This window comes from Phocoena phocoena, chromosome 2, assembly GCF_963924675.1.
Source record: "Phocoena phocoena chromosome 2, mPhoPho1.1, whole genome shotgun sequence".
NCBI classification, from domain to species: domain Eukaryota; kingdom Metazoa; phylum Chordata; class Mammalia; order Artiodactyla; family Phocoenidae; genus Phocoena; species Phocoena phocoena.
The window spans coordinates 114,902,912-114,920,743 of NC_089220.1; the positions used below are offsets into that span (position 1 = coordinate 114,902,912).

The following is a 17,832-nucleotide window of genomic DNA, read 5'->3' on the forward strand; positions in this document are numbered from 1 at the left end:
GTAAGCTATATGCCTCATAGTCCTTTACCCCTAAATACTTTGGTGTTTCCTAAGAATAGAAATAGTCTCTTACATAACTACAGTACAGTTATCAACTTCATATACTTACAACTTACATTGCTACAGTAATTGTTATCTAATCTACTGTCGGTATTCTAATTTTGTCAGTTGATCTAATAATGTCCTTTATTGCATTTTCCCCTCCAGCACAGAACCCAGTCAAGGGTCAAGTACTGCTTTTAGCTGTCATATCTCTTTAGCTTCTTTTAATCTAGAACATTTCCACAGCCTTTCTTTGATTTTTATGACATTGACATTTGTTAAGAATAGAGTCCCTCTCACCTATCTTTTAAACTAGAATATTCCTCATATATACAAATGCTCATTTTGATTAAATTGTGGTTATGACTTCATGACCAGAATACTGTATTGGAGATGTGGTGTCCTTTCAGGGTATCACATTTGGAAACACACAATGTTCACCTGTCCCTCCTAGCTGTCATTAATTTTAGTCACTCTGCCAAGGTGTTGCCCTATTTCTGTCATTGTAGAATTAGTTCTTCGCCTCTCCCTTGCAACTAATAAGCAGCCTATAGATAGACACTTTAAGACCATATAAGTATCCTGCTTCTCATCAGAACTTCCCCTAGAATTAGTATCCACTATGATTCTTGCCTGATTCAATCTTTATAATGATGATTACAAAATGAAGATTTTCCTAACTCTAGAATTCCCTCCACATTCACCAGCTGGCTCTTGACATTCTTCAAGAGACCTCCTTGACATTCAAGAGACCACCCCCCGACTCCCACCCCTATGTATTTATTTATTATTTATCAGTTTTCAGTGTAGGCTCACAAACCCTTATTTTTTCTATGGTTTATAACACATTACTGCACTTAAGTATTTTGGGCAGACTGTCCCAGATGTGGCCAGTGGGGATCCCTTCAAGCTGGTTCTTGTGTCCTTGTGACACACCCCAGCATTCTCTAAGTACTTCCTTACTTTCTGGAATAACAAGCTGTTCTAGGCTCATCTTGTACCCACCCTGTCCTAGCCTCGGGATCAGCCATTTCTCCAAGGAGCAAGGTGTTGTGTGCTTAGGTTTAAGAGTTCTGCATGGCTTATTACAAAATTGTAAACTCATCTCTTCTTCCCTTAATTTCCTGCTTCCCAGAGGCAACTATTATACTTTCAACTCTTTAACTGATTCTATTTGCCTCTGAATTACTAAATAACATGCTTCTGCTGCTACTTGTAGATTTTTCACAAGCATGAATATTTCCCATCTCCTTATGCTCTCAATGCACTTATATCATAAATTTGGTTACCTCAATATTCAATGTTTACATTATTATGGTGATGTAAGTACTATTCATGGTTGAACTATGAGTGTCCTATGATTAAGATGACTTTTCCCTTCCTGCATAAGGTTTTACTTTCCCTGGAATTAACTGTCTTAATTTTTCCATTTGCTTAGTTTCTTTGTGTGTATTATTATCGCTATTTCAACCCCAAATCCTCTACCAATTCTCTAAATCTGCTCATGATTGCTCCAGATGCATCAGATGTACATTCAATTTCACTTTCTGGAAGTACCTGTCCCTGGAGCCTTCTAAATTGCTCTGGTATGGGCTGGTTGTGATACAGATGTGATCTTGGTTTCCTTCACCATTATCTTGGGGAGTTCCCTCATACCTTTTTTGGATCCCCTTGTCCCTGATTCCCATCTCTTTCTATATTTAGTCCTTTGTTTTGATGAATCACAACCTCTAGTAGTTTCTTAAAAAAACAACCATTAATTGACAATTTGACTTGAATTAGGATTCTAGGTCAGGTATACAAGTTTAACTCAGAATTTTGGAGGAATTATTCCCTGTCTTCCAGCTTCTAATGTTGCTATCAAGAAGCCTAAAAAGCAATTTTGATTCTTAATTATTTGTATGAAGACATTTTCCCCCTTTCTGGAAACATCTCCTCTTTATTTTTAGTTTCTGAAATTTTATCATGACATGCCTTGGTGTGGCTCTATTTTTACCCATTAGACACTCAAAGGGTTCTTTTGACCTGGAAACACCTACCCTCCAGTTCTGAAAATTTTTCTTGAGTTATTTCTTTGATGATTCCCTCCCATTTTTCTTTCTGTAATTCATACCACAGACCTCCCAAACTGAGTCTTGATTTTCTTTTCTATTTCCCATATTTTTAGGTGTTTTCCCCCCTCCCACTTTCTGGAAGATTTTTTTTTTTTTTTTTTTTTCGGTACGCGGGCCTCTCACTGTTGTGGCCGCTCCCGTTGCGGAGCACAGGCTCCAGACGCGCAGGCTCAGCAGCCATGGCTCACGGTCCCAGCTGCTCCGAGGCATGTGGGATCTTCCCGGACCGGGGCACGAACCCGTGTCCCCTGCATCGGCAGGCAGACTCTCAACCACTGTGCCACCAGAAAAGCCCTCTGGAAGATTTTTTAAAAATAATCTTCCATAAGAATCAATATCGTCAAAATGACTATATGACCCAAGGCAATCTACAGATTCAAAGTAATCTCTATCAAATTACCAATGGCATTTTTCACAGAACTAGAACAAAAAACTTTAAAATTTGTATGGAAACGAAAAAGACCCCAAATAGCCAAAGCAATCCTGAGAAAGAAAAACAGAGCTGACGGAATCAGGCTCCCTGACTTCAGACTGTACTACAAGGTTACAGTCATTAAGAGTATGGTACCAGCACAAAAACAGACATACAGATCAATGGAACAGGATAGAAAGCCCAGAAATAAATCAACGCACCTATGGTCAATTAACCTATGACAAAGGAGGCAAGAATACACAATGGAGAAAAGAGTGTCTCTTCAATAAGTGGTACTGCGAAAACTAGACAGCTACATCTAAAAAAATGAAATTAGAACACTCCCTAACACCATACACAAAAATAAACTCATAATGGATTAGAGACCTAAATGTAAGGCCGGATACTATAAAATTTTAGAGGAAATCATAGGCAGAACACACTTTGACATAAATTGCTGCAGTATCTTTTCGGATCCACCTCCTAGAGTAATGAAAATAAAAATAAACAAATGGGACCTAATTATACTTAAAAGCTTTTGTACAGCAAAGGAAACCATAAACAAAATGAAAAGACAATGCACAGAATGGGAGAAAATATTTGTGAATGATGCGACTGACAAGGGATTAATCTCCAAAATATACAAACAGCTCATGCAGCTCAATATCAAAAAAGCAAACAACCCAATCAAAAAATTGGCAGGAGATCTAAATAGACATTTCTGCAAAGAAGACATACAGATGGTCAAAAATCACATGAAAAGATGCTCAACATTGCTAATTATTAAAGAAATGCAAATCAAAATTACAATTACACCTCACACCAGTCAGATGGCCATCATAAAAATGTCTACAAATAATAAATGCTGGAGAGGGTGTGGACAAAAGGGAACCCTCTTACACTGTTGGTGGGAATGTAAATTGGTGCAGCCACTATGAAAAACAGTATGGAGGTTCCTTAAAAAACTAAAAATAGAGCTACCATATGACCCAGCAATCCCACTCCTGGGCATATATCCAGAGAAAACCATGCTTTGAAAAGATACATGCACCCCTGCGTTCATTGTAGCACTATTTACAATAGCCAAGATACGGAAGCAACCTAAATGTACATCGACAGAGGAATGGGTAAGAAAGATGCGGTACATATATACAATGGAATATTAGTCATAAAAAAGAATGAAACAATGCCACTCGCATTAACATGGTTGGACCTAGAGATTATCATACTAAGTGAAGTAAGTCAGACAGAGAAAGACAAATACCACATGATATCACTTATATGTGGAATCTAAAAAAAAATGATTCAGATGAACTTATTTACAAAATAGAAACTGACTCACAGACTTAGAAAACAAACTTATGGTTACCAAAGGGGAAAGTTAGGGGGAGGGATAAATTAGGAGGTTGGGATTAACATATACACAGTACTATGTATAAAATAGATAATCAACAAGGACCTACGTATAGCACAGGGAACTCTACTCAGTATTCTGTAATAACCTATATGGGAAAAGAATCTGAAAAAGAATAGATATATGTATATGTATAACTAAATCGCTTTGCTGTACACCTGAAACTAACACAACATTGTAAATCAAATATACTCCAATATAAAAAATAAAGATAATCTTCCAACATTTCTATTCAGTTAACTTTTTTTGCTATTGTACTTTTAATTTGTAAGAGCTCTTTTCTTGTTCTCTGAATATTCTTTCACTATAGCAATCTTTCTTATTTTGTAGGTGTTGTATCATTTATTTGAAGCAAAGTATATCTCAGGATATTAATGGTGAGTTTTCATTAAAAAATTTTTTTTGGCCCATATACAGTCTGTTTTCTTCAGCTTACTTTTTCTGGTTATTTCTCTTGGCCTCTTTCTCCCATATTAAATGCTTTTCTCAAATGTTCAATGATCCTTGAATATGTAATGAAGCTTTTTAAAAAGTAAACTTTATGAGATATAATTTATATTCTCATTCCACTGGTATAATTTACATACAATAAATGTACCAATTTTAACATGTCTTTACGGGTATATACCCATGTAACCATCACTACAATCAAGATGTAGAATATTTCCATCACCCCCAGTACCCTTTATAGTCATTATTCCCCCAACTCCAACCTTAGTCAAACAGTGATCTGCTTTATGCCACAATAGATTCGTTTTGCTTGCTCTAGAATTCCATACAAATGACTTCATGTGTAATGTTTCTGAGATTCATTAATGATGCATGAATCTGTAGTTTATTTCCTTTTTTATTGCTGAATAGTATCCCATTACATGAATAGAGCACAATTTGTTTATCCATTCATTTAGAGATGGACATTTGGCTTGTTTCCAGTTGAAGCTATTAGGCATAAAGCAGTTATGAATATTTGTGTACAATGTATTGTATGGACAAATGTTTTCATTTCTCTTGGGTAAATACCAACTTGTAGAATTGCTGGGGTTTATGGTAAGGATATTCTTAACTTTATAGAAAAAAAACTGTCAAACTGTTTTCCCAAAGTGGTTGCGCCGTTTCTACATTCCCATCAGCAATGTATGAGAGTTCTAATTGCTCTGCATCTTTACCAACACTTAGTATAAACAGTCTTTTAATTTTAGTCATTCTAGTGGTATGTAATGTTACCTCATTATGGTTTTGATTTACATTTCCTTGGTAATTAATGATGTTGTCTTCATATGCTCTGCTCAAGGTGTAGGGCACTAAAAAGATGATTGGATAATCAGGCCAGTGTGAAAGACTTGTCAACTGAGGCTTCACTGAATAGGGTTTTTTTCCCCTCTTAGACTGGTTAGATTCCCCATAGAAACCTGCCAGAAGCCATGCATGGCTTCTAGGATTCTGAAATCCAAGTGTGAGAAGAGAGCAGGATGTTTCAACTTCCAGTATGTAATCCCTGCCTTCAATTGAGTGTGGTGTTTCTTAGGACTTGTTTTGTGCTCTCCAGAGAATAAACCTACAGTTTTCTGCAGAGTGAGGCAGGGGCTATTCCCTAGCTGAGCTAAATGGATGAGGGCATGGTTGGTGGTGGGGCGGGGAGGTGGTGGGGGTGGTGGTGGAGTCTAACTGTTCCTTTAGCTGACTTTCACTACCTTTCTCTTTCCAGATCTGCCTTTACTCCTACTTCCAGAGGTATCCGGTCCTGCAAATTTCTGAGCCCTTTGAGCACTGTACAGTGTAATTGATTAGCTTCTCGACTACTCGAGTTCCCTAATTGTGAAAATGATTGCTATGTCACTTTATGCAGCTCTATTTTTGTAAAGGGAAAGATAAAAAAATGTGTTTAGTAATATTCTCAGCATACGATACCAACAGCATAAGGATGCAACCCCTGTTAGTAAGTGCTGGGCCAGAAGAGAGCTGCTATTGTTCAAGCTGTCAAACGGGGCAAGTTGTAGAGAAATGGCAAGACCAGAGTTCAGACATGGCTGCAACTTAAAACAGCAGAAAACTCACCAAGGAAGCACTTTGGGGGTCTAGCTTTGCCTTCGGCTTATAGACTGCCCCTGAGTACATGCAGTTCAACTGAATTCAGGATCTAAGATGACTTGCCAATCATTTAATGTCATTAGTTCCATGTTGTTGATGTTCTTGTTTTTTTTAGTTAATAGACTTTAAAAACTGTTAAGCCGTTTTAGGTTTACAGAAAAATTGAGCAGAAAGTACAAAGAGTTCCCCACACTTCCCAACCCCAACTTCTCCAATGATTAGCATTTTGCATTAGTCTGGTACATTTGTTACAATTGATGGACCAATATTGATATGTTATTATTAACTAAAGCCCACAGTTTACGTTAGGGTTCACTGTTTGTGTTGTATATTCTATGCGTTTAGGCAAATATAAAATGCCATGTACCCACCATTACTGTATTATGTAGAATACTTTCACTGCCCTAAAAAGCCTCTGTGCTCCACCCATTCATCCCTCTACCCAACAAACCCTGGCAAGCACTGATCTTTTTACTGTTTTCATAGTTCTAGCTTTTCCAGAATATCATAGAGTTGGAATTATACGGTGTGTAGGCTTTTCAGATTGGCTTCTTTCACAAAGTAACATGCAGTGAAGTTTCCTTCATGTCTTTTTGTGGCTTGATAAGCTCTTTTCTCTTTAGCACTGAATAATATTCCATTGTCTGGATGTATCACAGTTTATTTATCCATTCACCTACTGAAGGACATTTCGGTGCTTCCAAGTTTATAAATATCTGTGTGCAGGTTTTTGTGTGGGCATGAGTTTTCGACTCATTGGGGTAAATACCAAGGAGTGAGACTGATAGATCACATGATAACAGTATTTTAGAGTCGTCGAGCAGGCCATCACCCTGCTAATTCCTGTCCCAGAGGGGAGCTCCATCGTACACACTGGCTAGTGAGCCGTCCCTGCGGCCCTCAGCTCCTCTTTCCTCCCTGAGTTTGCCAGGAACATGAAAGAAGGCCTGGGGTCGCCCCAACCCCTTCTGCTCCTGCCCTTCACAAGTGCCACTACCACCATGGGCTTCACCATCTCCTCCCTCTTCTCCCGTCTCTTCAAGAAGCAGATGTGCATTTTGATGGCTGGATTGGATGCTGCTGGCAAGACGATCATTCTGTATAAACTGAAGTTAGGAGAGATAGTCACCACCATTCCTATCATTGGTTTTAATGTGGAAACAGTAGAATATAAGAACATTTGTTTCACAGTATGTGATGTTGGTGGTCAAGATAAAATTAGGCCTCTCTGGAGGCATTACTTCCAAAGTACCCAGGGTCTTATTTTTGTGGTCAATAGCAATGATCGTGAAAGAATTCAGGAAGGAGCAGAAGAGCTGCAGAAAATGCTTCAGTAGGATGAGCTGCGAGATGCCATGTTTCTGCTTTTTGCAGGCAAACAGGATTTGCCGAATGCTACGGCCATTAGTGAAATGACAGATAAATTAGGTCCTTGGTCTCTTTGTAACAGAACATGGTATGTTCAAGCCACTTGTGCTACACAAGGAACCCGTCTGTATGAGGGACTTGACTGGCTGTCAAATGAGCTTTCAAAACGTTAAATGAAACTGGATATCTAACCAAGGACATGTTTGATGGAATTGGTCTAGGCTTGTTACAACAAAATTAGTTTGCATCTTGGTTATTAAACAGTATCTGGGACTGGTTTGGGCAGAATAGTACAGCGTTTAAACTTATTTTGTTGCCAATTATTGTTTACCAAGTATAATGTTGCCATTTAGCAATATGCTTGGTTTTAAAGAGATTCTCTTAACTTGGGGAAAAAAAGTGTCCTCTTTTAATTTTACTTTCCTTAAGCCTAAATGCCTGGACGTAGCTAATGTGACACCTTTAAATAAATCCATTTTGAATGTTTTTTTGAGCCCACAACAAATAATGTTTTAAAGTTATCCCCTTGCTACTTTACTGATACCTTTATCATTCCTGGGACAGTCTGCCGATTTAAAAAATGTAGCATTCCATTTGTCTTTATTTTTCTCCCTTGCCAAAAACACTTTTTTTTTTTTTTTTTTTTTGCGGTACGCGGGCCTCTCACTGCTGTGGCCTCTCCCGCTGCAGAGCACAGGCTCCGGACGCTCAGGCCCAGCGGCCATGGCTCACGGGCCCAGCCGCTCCGCGGCATGTGGGATCCTCCCAGACCGGGGCACAAACCCGTGTCCCCTGCATCGGCAGGCGGACTCTCAACCACTGCGCCACCAGGGAAGCCCTGTACCTTTTTTATGTTGCATGTTGCTTTTGGTATCAGCCTGACTCTTGGCCCAGTACATGATAATTCTGCTGATGTTTTATCGTTTATTGGGGAACATGTCTTCATTAAGAGTTTTTGGACAACTCATCAAACTCAATGAATAAGTTTTATTCATAACCCATCTGGAATTATTCCTAATAAAATGATAAAACATGTAAAAAAAAAAGAATATTTTAGTTTTGTAAGAAACGGCCAAACTGTCTTCCAAAGTAGCTGCACCATTTTGCATTCCCACCAGCAATGAATTAGACTTTTTGTTGCTCCACATCCTTGCCAGAATTTGGTACCATCTTCTTGGAGAATTGATCTCTTTATCATTATGTAATGCCCTTTTTATCCCAAATAACTTTCCTTTCTCTGAAGTCTGATATGTCTGAAATTAATATGGCTATTGTTGCTTTCTTTTGATTATTGTTAGCATGGTATATTTTCCTCCATCCATTTACTTTAAATCTATATGTGTCTTTAGGGACTTCCCTGGTGGCGCAGAGGTTAAGAATCCACCTGCCAATGCAGGGGACACGGGTTCGAGCCCTGGTCCGGGAAGATCCCACATGTCATGGAACAACTAAGCCTGTGCACCACAGCTACTAATCCTGCACTCTAGAGCCCATGAGCCACAACTACTGAAGCCCATGTGCCTAGAGCCCACGCTCCACAACAAGAGAAGCCACCGCAGTGAGAAGCCCGTGCACCACAAAGAAGAGTAGCTCCTGCTCGCCGCAACTAGAGAAAGCCCGCACACAGCAACCAAAGACCCAACACAGCCAAAAATAAATAAATAAAATAAATTTATAAAATTTATATGTATCTTTATGTATCTTTATATTTAAACTGGGTTTCTTATAGACAACATCTAGTTGGGTCTTGTTTTTTGATGCACTCTGACAATTTGTCTTTTAATTGATGCATTTAGACCACTGATGTTCAAAGTGATCATTGATACAGTTGGATTGCTATCTACCATATTTGTTACTATTTTCTATTTATTGTCCTTGTTTATTGTTCCTATTTTTGTCTTCCACTCTTTTTCTGCCTCTTGTAGTTTTAACTGAGCATTTCATATGATTCCATTTTCTCTCCTTTCTTAGCATATTAGTTATACTTGTTTTTTAAAACTCTTTTTTTTTGGTGGTACCTCTAGAGTTTGTAATACACATTTACAAGTCCATTTTCAATAACATTTTACTGCTTCGCAGGTAGTATGAGTACCTTATAATAATGAAAGGGTCCTAATTTCTCCCTCCCATCCCTTGTATCATTGCCATCATTCATTTCATTTATGTATAAACATACATAAGCATATATATAGATATATATTCAAACACATTGTTGCTATTATTTTGAACAAATTATTATTTTTAGATCAATTCAGAACAAGAAAAATAAGTTTTTATTTTATCTTCACTTACTTCTCCTTCAGTGCTCTCCCTTTCTTTAAGTAAATCCATATTTCTGAACTATATTGTTTACCTATTCTCTAAAAAAACTTCTTTTAACGTTTCTTGCAAGGCAGGTCTATTGGCAACAAATCCCCTTAATTTTAGTTTCTCTGAAAAAGTCTTTATTTCTCCTTCATTTCTGAAGGATAATTTTGCAGGAAACAGAGTTCTAGAATGGAGATTTTTTTCTCTCAACACTTTAAATATTTTACTCCACTTAAGAATTAATATTGTGAAAGCAACTATACTCCAATAAAAATTAATTTAAAAAGTCAACACTAAAAAAAAAAAGAATTAGTATTGTTAAAATGGCCATACTACCCAAAGCAATCTACAGATTCAATGTGATCCCTATCAAATTACCAGTGACATTTTTTAAAGAACTAGAACAAAATAATCCTAAAATTTATACAAATCCATAAAAGACCCAGAATTGCCAAAGCAACCCTGAGGAAAAAGAACAAAGCAGGAAGCATCACCCTTCCAGACTTCAGACAATACTACAAAGCTACAGTAATCAAGATAGCATGGTATTGGCACAAAAACAGACTTACGGATAAATGGAACAGAAAAGAGAGCCCAGAAATAAACCCACAGACCTATGGAAAATTAATCTTTAACAAAGGAGGCAATGGGGAAAAGACAGTCTCTCCAGTAAGTGGTGTAGGGAAAGTTGGACAGCCACATGTAAACTAATGACATTAGAACACACCCTCTCACCATACACAAAAATAAACTCAAAATGGCTTAAAGACTTAAATATAAGACAAGACACCATAAAACTCCTAGAAGAGAACATAGACAAAACATTCTCTGATATAAATCGCACAAATGTTTTCTTAAGTCAGTCTCCCAAGGCAATAGAAATAAAGCCCAAAATAAACAAATGGGACCTAATCAAGCTTACAAGCTATGGCACAGCAAAGGAAACCATACACAAAACAAAAAGACAACCTATGGACTGGGAGAAAATATTTGCAAATGATGTGACTGATAAGGGCTTAATTTCAAAAATAAACAAACAGCTCATACAATTCAATAGCAAAAAAAAAAACAAAAACAAAAAACCCAGTAGAAATATGGGCAGAAGATCTGAATAGACATTTCTCCAAAGAAGACACAGATGACCAATAAGCACGTGAAAATATGCTCATCATCACTAATTAGAGAGATGCAAATGAAAACTACAATGACGTATCACCTCACACCAGTCAGAATGGCCATCATTAAAAAGTCTACAAATAATAAATGCTGGAGAAGGTGTGGAGAGAAGGGAACCCTCTTACACTGTTGGTGGGAATGTAAACTGTTGCAGCCAATATGAAAAACAGTATGGAAGTTCCTCAAAAAACTAAAAATAGAGTTGTCATATGATCCAGCAATTCCACTCCTGGGCATATATCCAGAGAAAACTGTAATTTAAAAAGATACATGCACCCCTATGTTCATTGCAGCACTATTTACAATAGCCAAGACATGGAAAGAACCTAAATGTCCATCGACAGATGAATGGATAAGGTAGATGTGGTATATACATACAATGGTATATTACTCGGCCATAAGAAAGAATGGAATAATGCTATTTGCAGCAACATGGATGGACCAAGAGATTATCATACTAAGCGAAGTAAGTCAGAAATAGAAAGATAAACACCATATGATATCACTTACATGTGGAATCTAAAATATCACACAAGTGAACATATCTACAAAACAGAAACAGACTCACAGACATAGAGAACAGACTTGTGATTGCCAAGGGGGAGGAGGGGTAGGGGAGGGAAGGATTGGGAGTCTGGGATTAACAGATGCAAACTATTATGTATAGGATGGATAACCAGCAAGGTCCTACTGTATAGCACAGGGAACTATATTCAATGTCCTGTGATAAACCATAATGGAAAAGAACACGAAAAAGAAAATATATATATAACTGAGTCACTTTGCTGTACAGCAGAAATTAACACAACATTGTAAATCAATTATACTTCAATAAAATAAAAAAATGTTTTACTGTACTCTCTTAGTGCTTGCATAAGAGGTTTCTGAAGAGAAGTCTGATGTAATTCTTATCTTTGCTCCTCTGTATGTAAGATGTTTTCCCCTCTCTGGCTTCTTTCAGGGAATTTCTTTGTCTTTGACTTTCTTTAGTTTGAAAATGATATACCTAGGTTTGTTTTTTATTCCTCAGCATTTATCTTGCTTATTGTCCTCTAAGCTTATTGGATCTGTGGTTTATAGACATTACTTTGGAGAAATTCCCAGTCATTATTGTTTCAAACATTTCTTCTCTTCCTTTCTCTCTTTCTTCTCCTTCTGGTATCCCCACTACGTGTATGTCACACCTTTACAGTTATCCCATGGTCCTTGGATATTCTGTTCTGGCTTTTCCCCCAGTCTTTGTTCTCTTTGCTTTTCAGTTTTGGAGCATTCTATTGATATATCTTCCAGCTCAGAGATTCTTTCCTCAGCTGTGTCCAGTCTAATAATGAGCCCATCAAAGACATTCTTCATTTCCATTACAGTGTTTTTGATCTCTACCTCGATTCTTTTTTAGGATATCCATCTCTCTGCTTACATTGTCCATGTGTTCTTGCATGCTGTCTACTTTATACATCAGAGCCCTGAGTGTATTAATCATAGTTGTTTTAAATTCCTGGTCTGATAATTCCAACATCCCTGCCAGGACTGGTTCTGACATTTGCTCTGTCTCTTCAAATTGTGTTTTTTGCCTGTTATTATGCATTGTATTTTTTTTTCTTGATACCTGGACATGATGTACCAGGTAGAAGAAACTGCTGAATATAGGCCTTTAGTAATGTGGTGGGGAGGTGTGGGGGAGGGGAAGCATTCTATAGTCTTGTGATTAGGGTTCAGTCTTTTAGTGAGCGTATGCCTCTGAACTGTGAGCTTCACAAGTGTTTCTCAGTTTGTACCCCTCTTTAGGTGGGAGAGGATGGCTAGAGTGGCTGGATTTGTGTATTTCTAGCCTCCCACATGGGAGGCTAGCTCTAACTGGAGGTGGGTATTTCCCTTCCCCTAGATCACTTAGGCTCTGATAATACTCCAGTTTTATAGACATTGTGTCTTTCTGCATCCTGTTAAGGATGACAAATGATTTTCTAATTCTTTTCTGATTCTTATAGTAAATACTATTCTACCAATCTTATGTTTTCATAAGTTCTACATATGCCCCTACTCTACACTCCATTTGATTTCAGATGATGGCAGGTGGACATGCACAGCTCACCCCATGTCTGTCTGAATCTTATAAGATGTAGCCCCTGGATCTTCTATGATGGAGTGCATGAAAAACTCTAATCCCCAGTAGGCATTGTTCCCAGGACGACTCCTGTTTCCAACTCTGCCTGCAGTGTTCTATGTGAGCAACATCTTGCAAGATGAAAAGCACCATAACTAGCATTTGGAATGGCAAGAGGAATGGAGACCACCAGTGGCTGGCTATCATGCCCACTGACCACATTTCTCCTATTGATAGGTTTACTAGATTGAAATGTAAGAAGAGACCTTTAAATGGCTTTCATTATACATTGTATTTATTTATTTAAATGGTACTTATTGAGCACTTCCTGTTCTAGACAATAAAAACAGAGCAGTGAGCAAGGCAGACATGGCCCTGCCCTCAGAGAACTTACATCTCAGGGCGGGGTGGGGTGAATATTAAACAACTGATTACATAATTAATCCCTGTAATTAGAGTTGTGATTAGAGTTTCAGAGAAAACATCCAGCCCAAGGGGCAAGAGACAGGATCACTGGTGTTGGTGGTTTCAGGATGGTCTCCCTTGGAGAATTGGTGTTTGAGTTGAGCTCTGAAAGATCAGAACAAATAAACTAGGAGAGAAGGAGAGTATGAATGTTCCAGGCATAGAGAAGAACATATACCAAGGCCCTGGGGCAGGAGGGATCAAGGCGGAGTTGAGGGTATATAGAAAGTTGATGTGGCTGGAGTGAGAAACCAGAAGAAGTGAAGCCATGCTCATTGTTGTCTGGGCAGAGCAGGGGCTCTGTAAATGATTTGTTTAGTGGATGAAAGAAGGCAGTCACGGCTGGTCTGTAATGAGGTTCCTAATGGTGGCTGTGGGGCTGCCCTCAGCTCCTTCTTGTCCTCACACTTTACCAGTGACTAGAGCGAGAATGCAGAAGCCGTGCCCAGTTGGCCAGGAGACAAGGGAATGAGGGAAAGTTAGAGAAGGTCTAAATGAGGGATGAGCATTTAGACCAAATGCTAAGCCACCAATGTGGCTAAGACCAAAAGGAAGAGAAACCACACTGATATCAGAAAGCCTGGAGGTTTCATGGAGGGATAGCTGTAGAGGCAGTTCTTGAGGAGTGGTGGGGAGAAGGCACCCCAGCAAGTAGCAGGGCAGGAAGCAAGGGCTCAGAGAACAGAACAATGTGAACAAAAGCTTCACAAAAGAGAAGCTTGGGTGTGGGGGTCCTGCTGGGCTGTAGGACCAGGGTGTGCAGAGTGGGAAGGCTGGATCATGAAGTGGATGAGGCAGCATCTCAGCTGCAGTCTGACCTGAATATGTCTTCAGACTACACGTGTCCCTTTCTTGGAGCCCATCAGGATGAAGCCCAGATCAGCCTTCTCTGTCCAGAGCCCTGAGGTCTACTGCTTTTCTTATTCAAGCACTGGATAAAGGTACCTGCTTAGGACTTTGGTTTCTGGGAGGTGAAGAAAAGTGGCTGAAGCTGGGAAAGCTCCAAATCTTCAAACGCAGACTTTACATCCTACTGCTTCCCAGTGAACTTGAGAAAGAAGTTGCCCCACCTCAGATCTCAACAGATCTGAGACCTAGTGAAAACTCTGCTCTAAAGTCCTACAGAACCTGAACAAGGGAAAAGAGAAACCAGAACAGCCATGACTGCAAGCCATTAGTTTTGATAAACATTAGTTTGTTTTGACTGCAGAACATTAGTTTTGTGTCTGTGGAGCCAGGGTCCTTCATTCAACAAACATTTCCTGTGTGCCGTCTCTGTGCTACACACACCAGCTGGCATCAGCTATCTCTGTTGATGCTGAGAGATGCCCTAAACAGCACCATTTGGGACATGAGACATCCCAGAGAGCAGTCTCTCAGGAAGTGGCTTGGCTTCTCTGAGCTCCCAGGAGTCTTTGGCATCCACTCTTAGGGGAGAGGATGGCTGGGAGGGACACGTGAGGCTTTCTCCAAGACCGAGAAGCCACGAGGCGGCAACTCCCCAGGAGCAGGCAGAATTGTACAAACTTAAATGAATCAGGAGTGTAAATGGAGCGGTTCGACTTGGCTTGCACAGTACAATAAAGATCTGCAAACACTCAGCTCTGTATTGAACTCGAAGCAGGGTGATTAGTTCATCATTCACTTTCCAGCCTGGAAGGGAAAGCATGTATACCCGGGGGCCAGCATGGATGAGCACAGTCGTAAATCACACCATTTACAAGCCTCGCAATGAGAAAAGCAGCTGGCTGGAGGGGGACGCTCTGCAGGCAGCGACAGCGGCTGGAGGACCGGCCAGTCGAGGCGGATCAATCTGCTCCCTGGAGATGCACCAGTTGGCTAGTCATTCAGCCTTCCAGCCAAGGCAGCCAGCCTCTTGGCCACCCAGCTGGGCGCTTCCTGGCCAGACCACAAGAAAACAAACTCCACTCCACCCAGGAGGAGTGCTTTGGTGACCTGAGGTAGCCTCTCTTGAAACTGGACAAAATACTAGGAATAGTGTTAGGAGCTTTCCAAAAGACCTCTCTGGTCCAATTGGGATAAACCACTACCTGCTTCCCTCCCTGGGCTGTTCTGGGTCCCAGGTCCTTCTGGCCCAGCCAGAGGGCCAGGCTTGTGTCTGCTCAGCATCTTCCAACAGGGGGCCCTGGATATCACCAGCTGCTAACCATGCCTCACAGCCTTTGCCGCCCCCCCCACCACCAATTTCTGCTGCTTTCAGGGCAGAGCCTTTTGGGGGATCAGAATTTCATTTAGAGCTTAAAGGTGCCATCCGGCACAGGACATCCTTGTCAGATGGCTGTTTAGCCACTACTGGCATACTATGTAGCCCTTCAAGTAGACAATTCTTTCTCCTCCAAGGAAAACACCCTTAGTCTCCTTAACTGCTCCTTGTATTTCAAGATTTCCAGACCTCCCATGATCTGACATTTTGTCATAGACTATTTCCCACTGTATATTTCCTCTTAAATCTCCAAACCCCCCAAATGGGGCGCAGCACCTCCTGTGTGTTATCGTGAGAACAACAGTAATTAAGACATTATTTCTTAATGCTTTACATGTATCATCTAACTCTCATAATGACCTGGTGGTGTAGTTATTAACTCTACACCATGAGATGTAGATGAGGCCTGTAAACTAGAGGTAAAATGGCTGGTCAGGATTCAACCCTTGGTCAGTTTGACTCCAGAGGTTGTGCTTCTAACCTTTTTGATATGCCTGATCACTCACCCAAGAGCCTGGTGGGTTTATTAGCTAAGACACTAGAGACATCTGTTTCAGGGCCTGCTAAACTTGGGGGCTTTCTTCCTCAAAGCCAAGCTGAGTTTTGAGAGACTGGCGAAAACCCTTTAATCTTTACCAAATGTACCATCAAAAAACAAATCATAATAAAATAATGAAAGCATTATCCGCACTGTTTTCTACTCTTCCAGATAAGGGAGAGGCGGTCCTTATTTCTCTCATTCTTCTCTTCCAGGCCAGATACTACGGCTCAGGATGCAATCTACTTACACCTTCCTTCTACCTTATTTCGGACACAGAGGAACACGATTCTCCCTAATCTGTTTATGGCACAAAAGAGCAAGCCAATGGGATTCCTTCACAAAAGGGTCTCTAACCAGGGATTAGGGGATAATGCCCATTCTCCTCAGGGCTCTCAGACAGACATCTTACAAAAAAGAGCACTGGGACTCAGTCTACCTTGCTTAAAAACAATAGGCCTAATCTATTAATACCTTCCCTTCCCCTAAGAAGGGGAAAAAATGTTACATGGCCAGAACTGGGGACCCAGGCTCCAGTTGGGGATTTTGCCAAGCATTGCCCATAGCAACACTACTCATGTATTAACAAAACTTCCAGGGGATATTTGCAGAGGAATATTCTGATTTTACTTCCATGTGGGCTGTATTGGACATTACTGTCAAGGAGAGAGGATGGGGGATTGGGCTGCTGCTTCTGTAAGGGTCTCTCATCCTAGGAGAAGTTGAGTGACCTGGAATGGGCATGCAGATGGGGCCTGCAGAGCTGTTCCCTGAAAGGTGGTACAAGGAGTTCAACCCCTACGTTCCTCTGGCAACCTCAAGGCAGTTAGAGTTACTCAAAGCCTGCCCATCGGGCTGGCCTTGCTCCAAACTAACGGGAATATGGACGCAGGACACCAGCTGGTGCCTGCCAACCATCCGTTAGGATCAGCATGGGATGTGGGTGGGTGAGAGCTGTCTATTTTGGGCAAAGGCATGAAGACTGAGGACAATTTGTGGAAAACTGCTTGTGGCTCAATCCCAGATGCAAATATCCACAATTGCCTGAACTCGGGATGCTGTGTGCTGACGTGTGTGTTCAGATCCATCAACTGGCATGACTTTTCCTATTAGATGTTATGAAAATTAAACTGTCATGGAGTTGAATATGCTGAGGGATGTAGCACATGTCTACCATTCAAATGAGGCGAAGCTCACTAAACAGGTACCAACCTGAAGGTGTGCTAATTTTCCTTCGAAATTAAAATTTTACCCCCCAAAAGTATGTAAAAACTTCACTAAACTTCAAACCAGAGGTAAAAATATTCAAACTTGGTGTGCTTTTGAGTGGAAACTTACATGTGAAATATAAAGAAATATAAACAATAATTTAGTGAGGTGTTAATTCACACCTAGTAAAATGCACAAATCTTAAGAGTAGAGCTTGATGACTTTTAGTGTATGTATGACTTTTTGCATATGTGGCCACTTTCCAGATCGAGACATAGAACGTTTCCTTACCCCAGGAAATTCCTTTATGCTCCTTCCCAGTCAATTCCTACTCCCGGATAAGAACTGCGCCAATGCTTCCACCATATTTTAAT

At 40.2% G+C, this 17,832-nt stretch overlaps 1 pseudogene; it reads left to right on the top strand.

Moving 5' to 3' along the window:
• Positions 1 to 7,071: 7,071 nt before the first annotated feature.
• Positions 7,072 to 7,611, top strand: LOC136118671 (ADP-ribosylation factor 4 pseudogene; annotated as a pseudogene).
• The last annotated feature ends 10,221 nt before the right edge of the window (positions 7,612 to 17,832 follow it).